The 21149-nt window shown below is 31.2% G+C and overlaps 1 protein-coding gene across 8 annotated transcripts in view; it reads right to left on the bottom strand.

The window, feature by feature from the left end:
* The window catches only part of LOC143065286 (polypeptide N-acetylgalactosaminyltransferase 5-like), a 73499-nt gene that overhangs the window by 28674 nt on the left and 23676 nt on the right, over positions 1-21149 (bottom strand). For 5 of the 8 annotated variants that reach the window (XM_076238769.1, XM_076238775.1, XM_076238776.1 and 2 more), the window contains exon 5: positions 19076-19198. The gene's annotated coding sequence lies outside the window, so the exon portion shown is untranslated. Of the gene's footprint in view, positions 1-2064; positions 2199-2769; positions 2918-4871; positions 4968-19075; positions 19199-21149 lie in introns of those variants that run through there. The other 3 variants (XM_076238772.1, XM_076238771.1, XM_076238773.1) reach the window with 3 other exon arrangements.

Genomic DNA, 21149 nt, shown 5'->3' with positions numbered 1-21149 from the left:
TACCATAATTAACAAGAAATCTGTGAGCTTCTATTCATTGAGACTATCCCATACATTTACTCTTACAAGTTGGAGAAATCCACAACAATCTCCTAACACCCCTCACTCATGAATGCACTAAGGGATTCATATTGTACATATGAGTTTATAAAGCTAATTATAAAGCTGCAGCCCCAAAAACAGAAGCTGAAGATCATGCGAACCTTTTATTTTGATTCCTGTTCCTGTGCAAACCAATCTACAATCAAGACACCATCACTTGTAAAATTATCTATATAGCAATATCGGGTAACCTTAAAAGATGTGCTGCAGGTAGTTGTGATATAAAGAAATACAGGTACACCACAAAAAAAGTTGGTTGGAACTTTGATTATCAAAGAAATTGAAAATAAAAAGCGCAAATACAATGAAATAATTAACTGCTAAAAATATATTATGTTTGTCACCAAACGCAGCTCCGCGTTTGACACCTTCCTTTGGAGTATACAATATTTAAAGAACTTAAATAAATCGTAGGTCAGTTGATTAGTAATCACATTAATTCTGTTAAACTGACTGTTATATATACAATATAATATAATGAATGTTAAAAAAGATGGAATGGTATCTTCTGATACTTAAATAAGTTGAAGACAACCCATGCTTTGCAAATTTTAGGGGGGGGCGCACGCCTGCCACGCCCCCGCCTAAATCCGCCCCTGTCCCTATTAAAAATTGAGGCCCCTAGAATTGTGAATCTTACATTTAATGAAAATATACCTACATAAGTGTCCATCATATCATATATGTTCCTGTTTAACTGTCTAAATACATACAGCCAGAAGTGTTTTAAGAGTTACACTGACACAGAGGGCAATCAGTGTCTTGGGATACCAGCACTACACAAGTTTTCAGTCAACATATTAGTTTAAATTACTAGTACTTATAATCAAAATAAAGGGGACTTGGAGCAAGTCTAATATATGCCATATAGATATCAACCTTTCCTTTTTTCAATCAAATTCTATTCCTTCCCCCATCAGAATATATATTTATTCCTATTACAAAAACATGTAATGTAGCTGTTCAAATTTGTTAAAGGGAAAACAGGTCTTTTCCAATTGATTAGCCAGGGTCCCATTATCTAGACTCAAAACATCTATATCCAAGGAAGAAAATTGTAGAAAAAGAAACAATCAGACAATATTTGGTGATCACATTTCTATGGCAAAAAATCTTACAAAAAATTATCATTCCTCCTCAAAACAATAAAATGCACAAACAAGTATTCTAAATACTACAATAAGACTAATGTTTGTTGATTGCAACATAAAACGTTCAGATATAATACAGAGGCTGTACATTTAGTACAATGTATGACATATCTAATCAAAATTGTATAATAGGGGGCACCATGCACTATTCAATCAGAACCTTAGTGTTAAGAATACTATAGCAGGATCTATAAAATATATAACAACCTTTACAATTATCTGTGGGAAAATAATCTTAATTCATAAATTATGCACTTTCCTTAGAAACTTAATTCCCACTAATATTGATCCCTATAAAGCCTGAAGGAAGAAGGTTTTCAAAAGACCAGCTAACATAACTTCATCTAAATTTTATGAGGTATTGAATTTTCAGTTATATCAGATATTGTAAGGTTCTTTTACTGATTTATTGATAAAATTATTAACATCTTATCAGTTTTAAAAGAATATTAAACACAGGATATTTCTCTCTTTTTTTTATCAGAAAAGGAATTCATTACACTATCATTTCAAATATTTACTGAGTTCTTAAGCGATGACTTCTTTTATGTTATGATTTTGTTTATAATCAGTGTGTTACAATGTTTAGTAGTAAACAGCTTTTTATAGGTTAAAATCCCAATTTCTGGACTTTGTAATGGCATGAAAATAAAGAGATTGACCCTTACAGGGTTACATCAAGAATTTCTTTTTAACTGATCATTAAAACAGTTTAGCCCACATATGTTGTCTTAAAATGGTAGAGGTATCTATCTCAATACAAAACACTATCCGAGGAAGAGGAAAAATTAAATTAAAATGATTTTTAAACCTCCTATGTATCCATCCTCTCTCGGTCCATATGCATGCCCTGATTACTTGTAAATATTCTGTTTTATTCCTGTCTTTACACCAAATAATTCACTGTTGTTAATCATGTAACACTTGTTTCAGACTTCCTCCCTTAAGTGTTTTCTGTATCACACTGATGCATCGGGGTGGCAATCTAACACATGTATTATTTAAACCTTTAGGAGACAATGATCACATTATAAAATTAAAGAAAAAAAGTCAACAGACAGCTTTGGGATTTAATAAAAAATCTAAGCTTGATTAATTGGTGTAGGTAATGTAAATAGAACTTAATATATCAAAGATTCAGACCTGCTAATCTTCAGCTGTCTAAGGAATGCACTAACCTAATTATGCCTTGTATTTATATCTAATATATACAAAATCTCATTCAAATATAATGCAAGAATAAACCTGCAGTTTGAAATAATTCTAATATAAAAAAAACTTTGCATCAATTCAATAAATGTAATTTGTATTTAACAGGGACCAATGAATACAAAAATATATACAAGTCCCAGGTGATCATTGAGGAACATGAATGGTGTACGAGAAATTACATCCTGTTTGCTAATTTTAGACAAAATATTTTCATGGGTATAATCATAAATGTGTATAAATTTCTTTACAATATAAATGAGAAAAATAATGGTACAATTAATGAAATAGATATTTTACTGCCTACCTGTAGTATAGTAAAGAAAAGCTGACATGTTTGTTTCCATTGATTGTGTCAATCAATACCTAGGTATGTGAACCACGAAGTATTATCTACCTGTATCAGGTAAACACAATATATACCCTCAACTTTTTCTAAACATTTAAATATTTTTACAATATAATCCAGATTTTTCTGCACAAACTACGTCACTGCTATAAGTACAAACTTATGATACACGTTGCAGGACAGTTTTGATTCATTCAAAATTATGGGGTAAAATTAGTTTATAGAATTTATACTTTAATATCTGAAGGTCTTTTATCTATTTTTTAAAGTGTGGACACAGAAAGTGTGGACACAGAGATATGCTTTCACTGAATCAAAGGAATAGAGTTAATTTTTTAAAACAGATATTTAATTTTCACCCCCCCCCCCCCCCCAAAAAAAAAAAAATTAAACCAAGTTCTTTAATAAAAAACAATAACAATACAAAATGTGTACGTAAGTCTTACAGTAAAATAGAAATTTAGATGGCATGTTATGTTCTAAAACCGGTACATTTGATGCTAATGACTCATTTTATTATCTGTGAATTCTATGGATAACTTACTTCCACCTTGTTTACATTTACATGTAGATAATCTATTGTGTCATTAGCAAATTACCAATTAATGCATCTAAATTCTCAGGTAATCTGCCAGATAAAATGTAATATGACATTGTGTTTACCTAACATATTAACAGTTAATGTAACACATCCCATGAGGCAGTCATTACAGTAATAGATACTGAAATACTATTGTCAGCTTAGTTACACATATCAAATTACAACCATTTCCGATTCATGCTTCACCAAGCTATTGCCATGCTATCATTTGAAGACATTTTATGAAAGGGAAAGGCAGCCATGAATTTGTCAACATTATAGCTTGTAATGCTATCATTGTTAAGGTTTAAATTTGCAGAAAAACAAAATACCAACTATATTGTGGCACTATATTGAAATTTAGCATTTTTTTTTGGAAACTGAACTGTGTCTTGTTTCTTTTCCTTTCCTTTCCTTTCCTTTCCTTTCCTTCCTTTCCTTTCCTTTCCTTAATCTAACTCGGGGAATTATTATTTTTATAAGTTATGGTCCTTTCCACAAAATAATTAATGGACTGTCATTGAAAATGGTAATGTTACTATTAACTCGAATAGTATTCATTAGTGTACTTTATAAAAGTGTAGCTATATATACGTAATGTTTACTTGTATAATGGACAATGATGTGTAATTTTATAACATAGAAAGTGAATGAACATGAAATTATATCAGCACTTCTATTTTGTATTTCTCTGATTATGTAATTTTATAACATAGAAAGTGAATGAACTTGAAAATATAACAGCACTTCTATTTTGTATTTCTCTGATTAAGTAATTTTATAACATAGAAAGTGTATGAACTTGAAAATATAACAGCACTTCTATTTTGTATTTCTCTGTTTATGTAATTTTATAACATAGAAAGTGAATGATCTTGAAATTATATTAGCACTTCTATTTTGTATTTCTCTGATTATGTAATTTTATAACATAGAAAGTGTATGAACTTGAAAATATAACAGCACTTCTATTTTGTATTTCTCTGTTTATGTAATTTTATAACATAGAAAGTGAATGAACTTGAAAATATAACAGCACTTCTATTTTGTATTTCTCTGATAAGTACATGTACAAATTTTATAATATAGAAAGTGTATGAACTTGAAAATATAACAGCACTTCTATTTTGTATTTCTCTGATTATGTAATTTTATAACATAGAAAGTGAATGATCTTGAAATTATATCAGCACTTCTATTTTGTATTTCTCTGATAAGTACATGTACAAATTTTATAACATAGAAAGTGTATGAACTTGAAAATATAACAGCACTTCTATTTTGTATTTCTCTGATTATGTAATTTTATAACACAGAAAGTGAATGATCTTGAAATTATATCAGCACTTCTATTTTGTATTTCTCTGATAAGTACATGTACAAATTTTATAACATAGAAAGTGTATGAACTTGAAAATATAACAGCACTTCTATTTTGTATTTCTCTGATAAGTACATGTACAAATTTTAAACTACTTACTTTAAATGTTTAAACATCCATAATGATTATCTAAGTATTAGAATGATATACAATATCCTAGCCTTTCAATATCCTATTCTAAATATTCTAAATATCCTAGCCTTTCAATATCCTATTCTAAATATTCTAAAAATCAAGTATAAAATGATTTACGATATCCACGCCAGAATTAACAACCATATAAGTGATTTGTTCCCCATTATTAAAACAAACACAACAGGAAATTAAAGCCTAACTTCCTTTAGTGTGCTTGAGTGTTTTATAATCCATAATCATTGAGATCAAACTTGACAGACTTAATTTGACTACGGACTAACGAAGGACTTGGATACCGGGCTTCAATCAAGACACTATCATAAGTTTTTTTTTCCACTAAATTTTGTATTTTGTATATCTCTATCTAAATCTTATAATTCTGTCAGTCTTGAAAACTCTTGTTAGAGACGTCATTATTTTCACCAACCAAATGCACTACATCAATTATTCATACTTTCTCCTACACCTTACTAATATGGATTATGAATAATTCTGCAATGTCATGCTCTATTCTAATTTTAATATGGGTAGGAATTTATATTTGTCAACATCTTTATAGAGAGCATTAGGGAGGTGTAATATATTGAAAAACATAATGCCTAGCCATGTTTTAAATGAACATAGAGCTAAAAATGAATAAATTCATTTTGAAACAGAGATTCAAAATTGACCTATGAGACAATTTTGAAAGGCAGCAATTTTAAATTGATAGTGCAAAAGATTCTGAATAAAACAAAGTGATTTAAAATTCAAAAGATTTAATAATATGTCGCAATGGCAAACAACTTGCACAGAAATGTCAAATTTGATCTTTGGCGTCATTTAAAATCACAATCTACTTTGCAATATCTATAATAATGGCATTAAGCATGTCTGTAACCAATATCTTATTAAAATAAGAACAAGGCTTTGTTTCCAAAACCATTTAAAGACAATAAAACAAGTTTCACATATTTTTTTTAAATACATAATTTTGTTTATCAATTTTGATAGCTCAATATCATGATACATAAAAATTCATATTTTTTCTTTACAAAATAAAAACAATAATACATATCTTAACAAATCACTTCTGTAATTTCCTCTAGTTTGAAGCACAAATTTAAAGGGAAGTTGAATAAGATTACCGGTATCATAATAATTGAATTTAACAACAGTAAAAAAAAAATAAAAATTCTAACTTCAATTTTAATATAAATAAATATTTTCTTTTCTACTTTGTATCATTTTATCATTTTAAGGTTTAGTAAGCTCCCTCACTAAATCCTGTAAGTTCTTATAATTGTTCACACATATTCATGGTTGGCCTGTTGTATGTTTTATCTCGTCCAACTTACAATCAGACTTCTATGGGGGTTTAAATTTTAAGAATTTGCCTTTACTTTCAACATTCAGAACCTTCATGTTAAATATACATGAAGCTGTTGTCATTTATATACATGTCACGGTCTATACAATTGTTAAATACTTGCCACTGGATGTTAAGGTCCCAATAATCAATCTATATCTTTTCATTTTAAATGTATACTGGTAAATTTGTCGTTATTATCTATTTATAAATGTTGAGATACTTGCCACTGGATGTTACTAGGAACCAATAATCAATCTATATTTTTTTTCAATTAAAATGTATACTGGTATGTACAAATTTGATGTAATAATTGACTGAAGATTTAGCTCCCTATAAGGTAAAGTTGTATCAATTGTTCAATTAATTACTTAAGTTCTATCAAAGTTTTCACCTTTTAGGCAAATATTTCTGTAACATTTTGATCCATGTTATGACATTTTTATGTTCAAGCTGAAGCTTAAGTAATCTATCATCCTACTTTGTGTCTTTGCTGTAAAAACATAATCCTTAATACATACTTAGGACACCAATAAAACATGATGATTTATAGAAAGAAAAAAAAATATTTTTATACTTTCTCTTATAAATACAGAATAGTAAAAGATGTATATTTTCGCACAACCACAAATCATAAAAAGCAAAAAAAATATTATCTTTTGAAATAAATACAAATAAAAACTTATTGCAAGCAAAAGATAAAAGTTCTATTATATACAGATATTTAAAACAGTGTTATTATGTACGTTTTTTGATTGATAAATCAAGAGCTGCTGAACCAACACCTCTTATGTTTTGTGCTGGTAGAGTACCACACAGCGCCGACCCCACGGCCATCTCTATACCGAGCAAGAACGAAGAATTCCAAGAAGCCAACAAACAACTGATACCATCAATTACTGCCAAGAAACCACCAAACAAAAGGAAACTTATATGAAGAACAAACAGAGGACTACATTCCTACAACAGGACGGCCGATATATCAAGATTTATATGTACCATCATTCTGTGCCATCAGAAAATTAAATGTAAAATTATTTTAGTGTGAAACCTTAAAAAGGATCTTTCAAAAGTAAATGGAGATGACACAAAACAGCCAAGATAGATTTCCAGTACTATTTAAAACCTGCAGGAAATTAAAGTTAAGAGAAGTAAGATACAAAGAACATAAATCCTTCCCACCACCATTTCCAGTTCAACCAACATTGCCTAGAAATTTTGCGACAGTAAACCACTTTACAGCATTCCCGAAGCGATTGGAAGTAGTACCTCCGGCCAAAGGGAACCCAGTCGAAGTGGTAGGGGTGTGCCCTATAAGTGTTGTCCAAATTAGGAAGAAACTTTATAAAACTGTACACTGACATTGTACTAACATTCATGTTACACAAATTTAATTTCTATTTAAAAACACATTTTATTTATACACTTACCATTATAATAGTTTACAACCATTTTAAAGTTAAAGACAATTCGAAAAATTATAGATTAACTCTAAATTTAGTAACTTCATTTGCATTGTACTATGTTTGATTCATTTTCTGTTCAACATTACATAATGATATAGAGTATCCCATAGCAACGTCAACAATGGACAATTATGACGTCACATACATGATACCATTTTTTTGTACTTCAGGGGTTCTAATTTTGTATACTTTGTCCTGATGAAGCCGATCTAATCAGCGAAACATGTCGACAATAAAAGATGCAGTTTACTTAAGTGTTGTTGTCAATGTAGCGGTTTTTTGATTGAGTTAAGCCTGCCAATTGATATTTTACTGTGTGTTTTTCTATGTTGTGATGTTATGCTATTGTTTCAGAAAAAGGGAGAATTTGGTTTAGATCCATTAAAACGTTTAATTCCGCTGCAAATGTTTGCACCTGTCCTAAGTCAGGAATCTGATGTACAGTAGTTGTTGTTTGTTTATGTAATTTATACGTGTTTCTCGTTTCTCTTTTTTTTTATTTTATATAGATTAGACTGTTAGTTTTCTCGTTTGAATGGTTTTACACTAGTAATTTTGGGGCCTTTTATAGCTTGTTGTTCGGTGTGAGCCAAGGCTCTGTGTTGAAGGGCGTACATTGACCTATGTCCTATAATGGTTTACTTTTTTAAAATTGTGACATGGATGGAGAATTGTCTCATTGGCACTCACACCACATCTTCCTATATCTATTAAAACAATGTTACAGTTGTAAAATGTATATAGGGACCACTACATTATTTATAGAAGTTCTAACTAATCTGACTAAGCTTTGCTGACTAGGATCTGAAAACGCTCAATTCTACTCACTGTGATAATTACCATAACAGAAACTTAAAAAAACTCTATTTCAATCAGATGGTTCAATGCAATGTTAAGATACAGTGAAGGACTGAATGGTCCACAAATAGTTGAAAAATATCAGAAGGACCTTAGAGCTAAGGTTTCACAGCTAGGAGAATTGTTGAAGGATCATGACGGAGAATTTAAGAGGGCAATACTGTTTTATGTATTTAAATAATAGACTCATTTTATTCCCTTACTGGAATTACAAATAAAAAATTTGGAGCATTTATTCAGACAATCATCCACCCTATACCTTTCAGAATCACACATAATGGAATAGAAAATGATAAAGTTTAATGAATATCCTTGAAAAATACTACAAAGTTACCTGATGAATTACGACATTTCTACATTACATGGGCCATCTTTAAGATGGTAAAACTTATCACATTTAAACATTATTTATCAAAATGTGTGGTTTTTTTTTTAAATCAAACAGGATACAATTAGGGTGTATTGCCAACAAATTTTAATAAGAAATAACTTTTCTTTAAAAATAACATAAACGATTATAAAGAAGTTCTATATTTTCACAACTTTCTATCCAAAAGTTTATAATTTGACAATGTTTACTGACAAGTGTCTCTCACATACCATCTTATAAAACTCTCCTGTCTAACTTATTAAATTCATTGTAGACAATTATTACATTTTACATCAATCAATCAAATCTTAAATTTAATCACCCCCTTGACAAGTACAATCATTTCACTTATCTAATCAATATTAATTTTCTTTTTCAAACTTATAATCGAACATGAAGGGTAAAATTAATTAGTATTTCTGTTTCTTTCTCAAGACAATTGCATTTCCTTTGCGTCAGTTAACTTCAAACTAATGTCTGGTAAAGCTTTGGTCTTCTGTAAACTAAGCTTATGGAGGAATCAATTAAATTTTCAAATTGTCCTGGTAATATTTGTAATTGGCAAATCCCACGCAGAAATTCATCTAATGAAAAATTGCGAATTAAAGGGCAACAATATAACGTGGTAATTATTCAATATTTACATTGATTATCCATGACATAACCGTCAAAAATATTTTTCTAGATCAGAATTGTTTCATTACAAATTGAAATTAACTGCACACATATATTCAAACAAGAAAAGTAAATAACATAAAAAAAAAAAAGAAATTTCAGCTTGATTAATAGCGTTTACGTTGTATTTTGAAAAATAAATTTCTGGTGAAAAGCTTATACAATTGTAGTAAGCAACTAAATCCAAACTTAATTACTATTTCTACATGGCAAATAAAATTAATTTCGGATCATTATTTGAGTCCAATGTTTCTATTTGCTCCAGACAAATCTATGAAAGCCATTATGGTCAGAAAGCAACATGATGACCAGATTCCATATTGTCAGCAATAGCACTTTCAGTCTGTAAAATTTATTCGAAATAAATATGAGGCAATATCCACCCAGGTTTAAATGTTGTAACTCCAGTAGAAAAATATAAATGAAGATAAAAACAAAATTGGAGGGAATCACTTGAACTCCTATGGGAGATATACCCTGTGTATTAATATGGTAAGTGTCTTCTGCTGTGAATGCAAACATCAGACAATGTCCTTTGCATGCAATAACTTATAGTACCTTCATATCAAATTTAAATAAGCTTTAAGCAAACATTGTAAAGGAATATTCCATCTGGGAAAAAAATCTGGAATTCCACAAAATAATATAAATCCTAGATTTATTTTGAACCCTAGGTGGATATAGTATTTTCATTAAGCATTATAATGTAATTAAAGTACTAAATCAGTTGACATCTGATCAACTCTGTCAATTCATATCAAGTAACAAAGATAATAATGGAAGATGACGTTTGTCTACCCATAATGCACTAGAGTTACTGTTTCAGCATACACCACATCATTAGTTCTTCAAAACAATTCTTACCAAATAATAACATACAACGATCTTAATATTCATTTAAATGATTAATACCAATTAAAACAAAAATTTCATCATTTTGAAAAGTGGTGTTAGAAAATCATGAGTTTGGTAGCTTAAATATGGAATAAGAAAATCATGAGTTTGGTAGCTCAAATACGGAATAATTGTCTATTTGATAATTCCTTTCTGATATCTAAAAAAAAAAAAGGAAACCAAGCTACCTATAGATGCCAGTGCCTGTAATGAGTCATAAACATAGTCATTAATATATACAGGAAGACTGGTAAGGACCATTAAGTCTTGATACAGCCAAATGACGATGAAACACATCGGAAAAGTAGGGACCTCATATGTCTTAAGACATAAATATAAAACAAATCATCAACACACATCAATATTTATTTTTAACTTTCATTAAGTTCTTTAAGTTTCTGTAACTTACCGAATAATTGAAATCATTGAGTTTGAAAAGGGAGATAGTTCAAATCACTTTCAATTATGCAAAGCACAAAACCATTGCAAAGAGAGCAATGGAACTTTGACTGAAGAATATTCAAAAGACCTAATTGTTGTAAGAGATAGTTAATCTTGCTTTATAAGCTTATAAACATCACCTTGAAAACTTCCCAACTTTACTGGGTTTTTTTATTCAGTTTATTATAACTTTTACCAGTCAAGTCTAGCCAGGCCTCATGATAAAGCAGGAGCCACTACCTCATGGAAATAAAACAAACACAACTATCCTATGGCTATAAATATAAGAAGATTGTGAGGTAACCTGAATTTAAAAAGTAGCCAGTCTCCCATTAAAAACAATACAAATTCTATTTGTTTAGCAAAAAAAAAACCAATAAAAAGGCAATAACATCTTAACCATCTCGTACCACCAGCTAATGTCACTATATACCGGTAGTTAACATTTTGTCATTCTAAACATATAATTTCCCCATATTCTAGCTGACAAGGTTTTCCCATTTAAAATTGATTTTTGCTGAATATCTAACATGTAAAATACATTGATTGTACATTTCTCTGATCAGGTAAAATAGACTATTTCATCTTTTTCTTGGTTTAATGTTGATTAACAGATTACAACTTATATAATGAAACCCAGTTAAGTGTTAGGAACATTGCTAGGATCACACACACTTTATGAAAGCTGAGGTTTTCCATCTAAGGGCCGCAACATTCGTTACAAGAGCACAAATGCTAAAATGTCTCATCTTATTTGCTTTTTGTGACCATGATTCATTTTTTCATTATTTTTATTTTTAATTTGCATCATAGGTAATACATGATTAATTGATTGTTGGTTGCTTAATGTCCAGTGGCAAATATTTCATGCATATCACAAAAATACAATAGGTAGGTCACAAAATAGGCCATCTGGGATGATGGTCGGGGAAATTTGGACTGCCACTGGAAAATGAGGGTTTATTGGATAGGGACAGAAATATTGCCTTGCAACAGGCCACCTACGGACCCCTCAAAGAGTTGTGCAAGGGTTCTTAACGTGCAAAGAGCGTGGCACTCTCTCTACACGAGACATCGGATTTAATGTCCCCATTCTGACCGGACGTGACTTCGAACTTGATACATCCCGCACAGCCAAACGGACGCCCCACTTCAGCAAGCATTTTACTGCCGGTCGGGAGAAGACCAAGTGACCATATTTCTTTTCCCCAGTCACCATTGGGGGCTTAGGTAATACATAAACTTAACATAATCAAGGATCTTAAAACTGAGGCCAAGGTCACAGGTACCTTACAAGACAGACATGTATACCTCTAAATTATTTCATACACCAATCATAGTTGCCCTTTCTATTTATAGTATTCAAGAAAATAAATTCCTAGCCAAGACAAATTAACATTGTTCAATGAACCAAGAAAATGAGGTCAGAGTCCGATAAATCCTGCTAAACACCTGACAGACCTTTCAATTATTCCATACACCAATCATAGTTGCCCTTTCTATTTATAGTATTCAAGAAAATAAATTCCTAGCCAAGACAAATTAACATTGTTCAATGAACCAAGAAAATGAGGTCAGAGTCCGATAAATCCTGCTAAACACCTGACAGACCTTTCAATTATTCCATACACTTAAAGTTGACTTATTGTTTATAAGTTCTCAATGTTGACCAATGATCCATGAAAATGAGGTTAAGGTCAGATAAATCCTGCTAAACAGACAGACCTTTCTATTATTCCATACACTTATAGTTGACTTATTGTTTATAAGTTCTCAATGTTGACCAATGATCCAAGAAAATGAGGTTAAGGTCAGATAAATCCTGCTAAACAGACAGACCTTTCAATTATTCCATACACTTATAGTTGACTTATTGTTTATAAGTTCTCAATGTTGACCAATGATCCATGAAAATGAGGTTAAGGTCAGATAAATCCTGCTAAACAGACAGACCTTTCAATTATTCCATACACTTATAGTTGACTTATTGTTTATAAGTTCTCAATGTTGACCAATGATCCATGAAAATGAGGTTAAGGTCAGATAAATCCTGCTAAACAGACAGACCTTTCAATTATTCCATACACTTATAGTTGACTTATTGTTTATAAGTTCTCAATGTTGACCATTGATCCATGAAAATGAGGTTAAGGTAAGATAAATCCTGCTAAACAGACAGACCTTTCAATTATTCCATACACTTATAGTTGACTTATTGTTTATAAGTTCTCATGTTGACCATTGATCCATGAAAATGAGGTTAAGGTCAGATAAATCCTGCTAAACAGACAGACCTTTCAATTATTCCATACACTTATAGTTGACTTATTGTTTATAAGTTCTCAATGTTGACCATTGATCCATGAAAATGAGGTTAAGGTCAGATGAACTAGATCATCAATCATGTAAACCTTACTATCATTCCATACACTAAATATAGTTGACCTACTGTGTATGGAAATACATCTAATCATGTTGTTACTTTAACCTTGAGCCTCACAGATAGTCCAGAGTAGGTGTATACCATATTTTATCTTGATAGCACTATGATAATTCAAACGAAGGATTGTCATTGAAATATCAGATTTAAGGTTTTAATGCCTCTCATGTGATCCAGGTCTTGCATGCTTCTAAGGATATATGATAATTATTGTATGTCAGCAAGAAATATATCTGTACTAATGAGCTACAAAAGAGGTATATGGAGTTACCATAGCTATTGCTTTTAATCCCAAATATCCTCTTTTTAATGCTCAGCAGTCAGATTCAAGTTTCCTGTATTTAAAAATGTGGCCTTTCTGTGACAAGATCATTGGTGGAGATTTTTTTTATGACAATTCTCAGAAGTTTTAATCAAGACAGATTACTGGGAACTTGTTCTCTTCTGATGAACTACAACTATAACTCAATCACAATCTCAACTAATTTGAAGCTTAAAGTGTTTCTGCAATGATGAATTCAGCAACATGTCACTATTGGCGAACTTGATCCTCAACTCTATTTGCCGATATCAATCACAGTTAGTAATTTACACAAAAGACAAGAACATCAGCACAGTTGTAAATTGATGTTTTATGAAATTTGATAAACAATCGTCCGGAATAAGGAAATTGTAGCGATGACAATGCCATAAATCAAACTTATATCATCAGTTAATATTTTTTCAAAAAGAAACATTGTAGAAACTCCAAGTCAATACAGTTACCATGTAACTATAATTCCATTTGAGTATGAATGAAATGAATTCCATGTAATACCAGATTATCACATCTCTAAATCATTGTAATTATTGGTTCTCAATGCCATAAAGCTGGAAGAGGACACAATTATAACACTGATCAATTTAAACCACTGTGAAATTAACATTATACAGGGATTGTATGGCTATACCAGAAACTAATAATGTCATTATAAACCCTTTACTGTGGAACATTATACAGGGATTGTATGGCTATACCAGAGACTAATAATGTCATTATAAACCCTTTACTGTGGATTGATTTATATTCGTGGGTACCAATTTTCGGGGATAAAGAAAATTTTACATGTTTGTGGATATTTGATTTCTTGGTTTTGCCGAATTCTGTATAGCAAATTTGTTATTCATTGAACATTTAATTTCGTGGTTCACCTGTACCAACGAAATCCATGAAAATTGGTATCCAACGAATAATAATGAATCCATAGTATATATATCATTAATCACACGCACCCCCCTTTTAAGTCAGTCAAAAAAGACAAAGTATAAAAAACAGTAAATTCTGTTTATATATCAGTATAAAGATTACTAAAATATATACAAGTACAAGCAAAGTATTTAACCTGCAGATTATAAATCATGCTGTCCTACCTTCTTATATCTGCAGCTTTACTTTAAAGTAGATTTCATGTGGTAACTTTATACAAGTACAGGTAGACACAAGCTTGTCGTTGTCAAGAGAAAATTTTAATAAACTTTCAAAACAGAATATTAAGCTTTTCCTCTTTCTAACCATAAATTAGCGAATTATTGTTTGTTGAAAAAATAGCTTTTGAAATCTTGAAGTAAAGCATAAATATATTCTATAAGGAATAGGTTTTGCTCATTGTTGAAGGCCATACAACAACCTAAAGTTGTTTACATCCACATCATTTGGACTTTGGTGGATAGTTGTCTCATAAGCAAGGGCAATCATACCACATTCCTTTATGTAAATAATGACTTTTATTCATTTAATTAATCTGTATAAAACAATCAACTGTCTAATCCAAACAGAATTTCAGGTTTAATCAGGTTCACTTTATACAGTAAAACTGAATACTACACATAGAATTCGAATGGACATGGGTAATGTGTCAATAGACTAACAACCTGTCCAATGAGCAGAAAACGGACCAAGGCAACCAATGGGTCGTCAAAGCAGCCAGAAAATCCAACACCCTGACACAGGCTTCAGCTGGCCCAAGACAATAATGTATACTAGTTCAGCAAAATGGATACCATATTTAATAGGCAAAAACATACAAAGGAACCAAAATTAAATAAACTGGTGACACAGAGATATGTCTCACCTGTTAGTAACTTGATAGTATAATGCAAATATTGAATCCAAGAGGCAAAATTCAAACATGTAAATTATGCAAAACATTCAAAGACCAAATATCCCAACATAAGCAGTTCCTCTTAAACTGCTTTAATCCCAAACTTAACATGTAAACTATGGGAGTAATGTTGCAGGACCAAATATCTCATTATAAGCAGTTCCTTTTAAACTGCTTTAATCCCAAACTTAACATGTAAACTATGAGAGTAATGTTGCAGGACCAAATATCCCAACATAAGCAGTTCCTTTTAAACTGCTTTAATCCCAAACTTAACATGTAAACTATGAGAGTAATGTTGCAGGACCAAATATCCCAACATAAGTAGTTCCTTTTAAACTGCTTTGATCCCAAACTTAACATGTAAACTATGCGAGTAATGTTGCAGGACCAAATATCGCAACATAAGCAGTTCCTCTTAAACTGATTTAATCACAAACTTAACATGTAAACTATGAGAGTAATGTTGCAGGACCAAATATCCCAACGTAAGCAGTTCCTTTTAAACTGCTTTAATCCCAAACTTAACATGTAAACTATGAGAGTAATGTTGCAGGACCAAATATCCCAACATAAGCAGTTCCTTTTAAACTGCTTTAATCCCAAACTTAACATGTAAACTATGAGAGTAATGTTGCAGGACCAAATATCGCAACATAAGCAGTTCCTCTTAAACTGATTTAATCACAAACTTAACAAGTAAACTATGAGAGAAATGTTGCAGGACCAAATATCCCAACATAAGCAGTTCCTCTTAAACTGATTTAATCACAAACTTAACAAGTAAACTATGAGAGAAATGTTGCAGGACCAAATATCCCAACATAAGCAGTTCCTCTTAAACTGATTTAATCACAAACTTAACAAGTAAACTATGAGAGTAATGTTGCAGGACCAAATATCCCAACATAAGCAGTTCCTTTTAAACTGATTTAATCACAAACTTAACAAGTAAACTATGAGAGAAATGTTGCAGGACCAAATATCCCAACATAAGCAGTTCCTCTTAAACTGATTTAATCACAAACTTAACATGTAAACTATGAGAGTAATGTTGCAGGACCAAATATCCCAACATAAGCAGTTCCTCTTAAACTGATTTAATCACAAACTTAACATGTAAACTATGAGAGTAATGTTGCAGGACCAAATATCCCAACATAAGCAGTTCCTCTTAAACTGATTTAATCACAAACTTAACATGTAAACTATGAGAGTAATGTTGCAGGACCAAATATCCCAACATAAGCAGTTCCTCTTAAACTGATTTAATCACAAACTTAAAACATGTAAACTATGCAAACATACAAAGTTTATAGACCATGATTGAGGGGTTGGAGCCAAATATTTTCAATGGAAATGAGTTTTGCCATTGCTAACACATCTTCATACCAAATTTCATTGACCAACCGCTAGTGATTCCTCTTAAACTGACCAAATCACAAACTAAATACATTGTTGATGTAGGAGATACCACTGACGTCCTCATCATCAACAGCTTACCTAACTCTCCCTTTTTACTCCATCATGACCAGACAATAAAACACACAACAGTAACAATATGCACAATGGTATATCTATTGAAGAAATCCTAAGGAAGGTAGATCTTGTGATAGAATTATAGATTATCGGTGATCATCTCAACAAGATTGATTTTCTCGCTTGAGCCAGGACGGCCAAAACGAGAAAGGCAATCAAGTTGAAATGAACAATGATAATCTTTTTATTGCTATTTTACCTATGACGACGTTGTCAATTTCATGTCAATTTTGTTAGCAACGCCACGTGCATGCTTAGTTTCTAGTGATAATTTTCCATCTCAAGCTAGTAGCATGATATGAAAATAATCACAAAAAAAGATCAAAGGAAAAATGCACAAAATAGCGATAAACATTATTATCCCCTTTTCCTCCCAGTTCGGAACTAAGGATGATAGAATATACAAATTATTTCTTTAAATTTTAAAAATAGTCTGCACCAAAATCTTTCCCAAGTAAAAGTTGAAGACAAACCCTTTTTGTTATATACAAATACAAATGCTTACTAGTGAGAATGAAATGTTACTAGTCTGGAGCATCACACTAGCGTTAACAGTGCACACTGTAAAAGTCCAAATATTGATTGTGGAGAAAAGAGAAATTGTTTTCCTGTCTTTTCCTTCAGGGTACAATATAACACCTGCACTTTACTAGTGTGAATAGTTTGTACATGACCATTGATTTCTTAGGGATATACTAAGATATAGTTGACAGAGAATCCTACCTTCCATACATGTACTATTCTAATTCAGGAAGTGTCTGAATATTGTAAATCAAGCGATTATGTCTGAGATAAACCAATAACATAACCCTATAATGACTCTACAAGCATGTTTTTTGTGATGCTTAAAACACCAATAGACCATCGGAGAGAGATTGATATCATACTTAAAGAAAACAAATTTTGACAACAAAAAAATATTTAAGAAGATATATAATTTAAAGTTTCCTTCCTTTTTAGAAAATGATTAAATGCAGCTGCAAAGAAATTTTTATGCACCTAGATGTTGCTAAGAGTTTTAGACACCATCATATATGGATCCCCACTCGCACTATCATTTTTTATGCACCTAGATGTTGCTAAGAGTTTTAGACACCATCATATATGGATCCCCACTCGCACTATCATTTTTTATGCACCTAGATGTTGCTAAGAGTTTTAGACACCATCATATATGGATCCCCACTCGCACTATCATTTTTTATGCACCTAGATGTTGCTAAGGGTTTTAGACAGCATAGTATATGGATACCCACTCGAACTATCATTTTTTATGCACCTAGATGTTGCTAAGAGTTTTAGACACCATCATATATGGATCCCCACTCGCACTATCATTTTTTTATGCACCTAGATGTTGCTAAGGGTTTTAGACACCATAGTATATGGATCCCCACTCGCACTATCATTATGCACCTAGATGTTGCTAAGAGTTTTAGACACCATAGTATATGGATCCCCACTCGCACTATCATTTTTTATGCACCTAGATGTTGCTAAGAGTTTTAGACACCACAGTATATGGATCCCCACTCGCACTATCATTTTTTATGCACCTAGATGTTGCTAAGAGTTTTAGACACCATCATATATGGATCCCCACTCGCACTATCATTTTTTATGCACCTAGATGTTGCTAAGGGTTTTAGACACCATAGTATATGGATCCCCACTCGCACTATCATTTTTTATGTTCAATGGATCATGAAATTGGGGCAAAACTCTCTAATTTAGCATTAAAATTAGAAAGACTATATCATAGGGAATATGTGTACTAATAATGGTTTCAAGTTTATTTGACTTCAACTTCATCAATAACTAATCTTGACCAAAAATTTTAACCTGCAGCAGGACAGACAGATGACAGTCAGACAAATGAACAGACACACAGACTGAAAAACATAATGTCCCTAGGAACGGCTAAAAAAAACCCACTGTTAATAGTTTTTCAAAGTTCAATTACATGGATGTAAACTTTGTAATATATAAGACCTACCTCATGATAAGAATCTGGATTTCTGCACGATAAAGTCCTATTGTATCTGTTTGTAACACTATAAATTTACTATAAATCAGGTTAAGTCCGTGACATCACGTCAAAACTGTGTCATATTTTTCACTGTAAAACAAAAATATCAATTTATTTTCACATGACATTAAGTTTAATTTAATTAACTTTTCAGGTATGCATCTAATTACTGACATAATTTGTTGTACGTGTCATTAGTATATGTAGTACGCACATCGGTACATGTACAGAACACGTACCTCAGGAAGAAAATGATCAGGGCCTATAATTCAACAACGTCAATTCTAACGACTATTTTTATTATGTTGATTGTTTCTTTGTACACGTTTTATTATATTTTACACCTTAAGTTGTAATATTAGTATTTACTTTGACACATCAGACCTTAGGCCACATATCTTTCTAAGGTCAATTGTCAGTTCAGTAAGCTTCCATGTACAACATGACAGAGTTCATATATATATAAGATTTGTATATTTTCATATTATATATTTCATATAAAACCTAATAAAGTAGAAATATGCTTAAGAAAATATACCAAATATAGATGTAACATGGCATGTATAGTAACATTTAGACATACATAAACTATTCATTATACATGGTATTTTAGCTTGTAGGACTTAACTTTTAATTAATTTTTAGATGTGAGAGCTGACAAAATAAATAGTCATAATAAGAAGAACAGCAAATACTATATACTATATTAAGTTTTACATGTTTTAGGATAGTTTTTAACATTTATATTAAAAAAAAAATGTGAAATAGTTTTTAGTTTTTAGTTTTATTATCATTTGACAAAAATATTAAGGCAAGTTGCTTTTCTTTATTGTTTAATTAAAGATTTGACCAGTTGTTCTATTATACTGATATGCAATACCAAAAAAGGATAATTGTTGATATTTGGAATTTGGGAAAGGGGTGACCATGGGGGGACATTCCTCTCAAAATCTGTCATTTCTGACTACCAAAAATGGTAGAGTTGCCAATCTGGATGTAGTGGTGATTTTGTAGTCTTAGTGGTCCAAATAACCACAGGGCTAAAAAAAAACTCTGGATGTATTTCACTATACTATCAATGGAATCATTTAAACAATATTAATAAACTGCACTCGAACTAAGTTAACAGAATCATATTTATATATTTGAACTATTCAGGTAAAACACAAAATCCAACTAAAGAATGTAATGAAAATAATCATAAAAAACAAAAAGAATCAAATATTCCACTGCTGTCAAATATAGACACGCACAAGCTGACGTGGAGTAGTACTACAGGGTAATTTGGCAGGGAATGAAAATTATCTTGTCATTAACTATTTGTCCATAGTCTTGACTATAAACTAATTATAGGTTTGAAGACTGTAACCACTGGTAAATAATTGTCTCTCGTAGACTGACCAATACGTATGACAAATGATCCTGACATGACTTTAACTCAAAGAGACAGCGCTATAATTGCTGGAAAAAAGAATCCCATTTCCTGGTCACACTCCAGGAAAATTAATTCTTAGTTTCCAATATGTTCAATGAAATATTCTACACAAGGTTAAAGTAGAGGTTTTATGGTATAATAAGTTATCTTTATGTCAGAATGGAACTGGCTTATTTCAGATATTCTTCTAGATAAATCTCTGATGAGCTCCCATGCTGGGAAAGATTTTAATTGTTAATACAATTTTTGCCACAGCCTAGTGAGTAGGTATTACAGGGAAGTCTATAAAATCAAGTCACTTAAATACTCTTTCTTACTGACTTGGTCTAATTAAAATGATGAATAAAAAATATCAAATTTGGCATTTATTACAATGATCAAATTAACTGCTCTATAAGCACCCAGAAATACTTCAACTAATGATCATAAACCAGAAATAAAACTCTCTGCTTCAGAATTTCATTGTGATCATCAAATACGATATAATAGTTTCTCGTTTTGCAGCTAGTAAAGGTATATACCAAATAAAATAAAATCTGTAGCAGTTAATTTGTTATCAATATTCAGTCCTTTGGCAACATTAGCCTGGAATACCATACAGTTATA

The sequence above is a fragment of the Mytilus galloprovincialis genome, chromosome 2 (genome assembly GCF_965363235.1).
Source record: "Mytilus galloprovincialis chromosome 2, xbMytGall1.hap1.1, whole genome shotgun sequence".
NCBI classification, from domain to species: domain Eukaryota; kingdom Metazoa; phylum Mollusca; class Bivalvia; order Mytilida; family Mytilidae; genus Mytilus; species Mytilus galloprovincialis.
The sequence above is the reverse complement of the archived record's forward strand: the minus strand, read 5'-3'. Positions and strand labels throughout refer to the sequence as shown.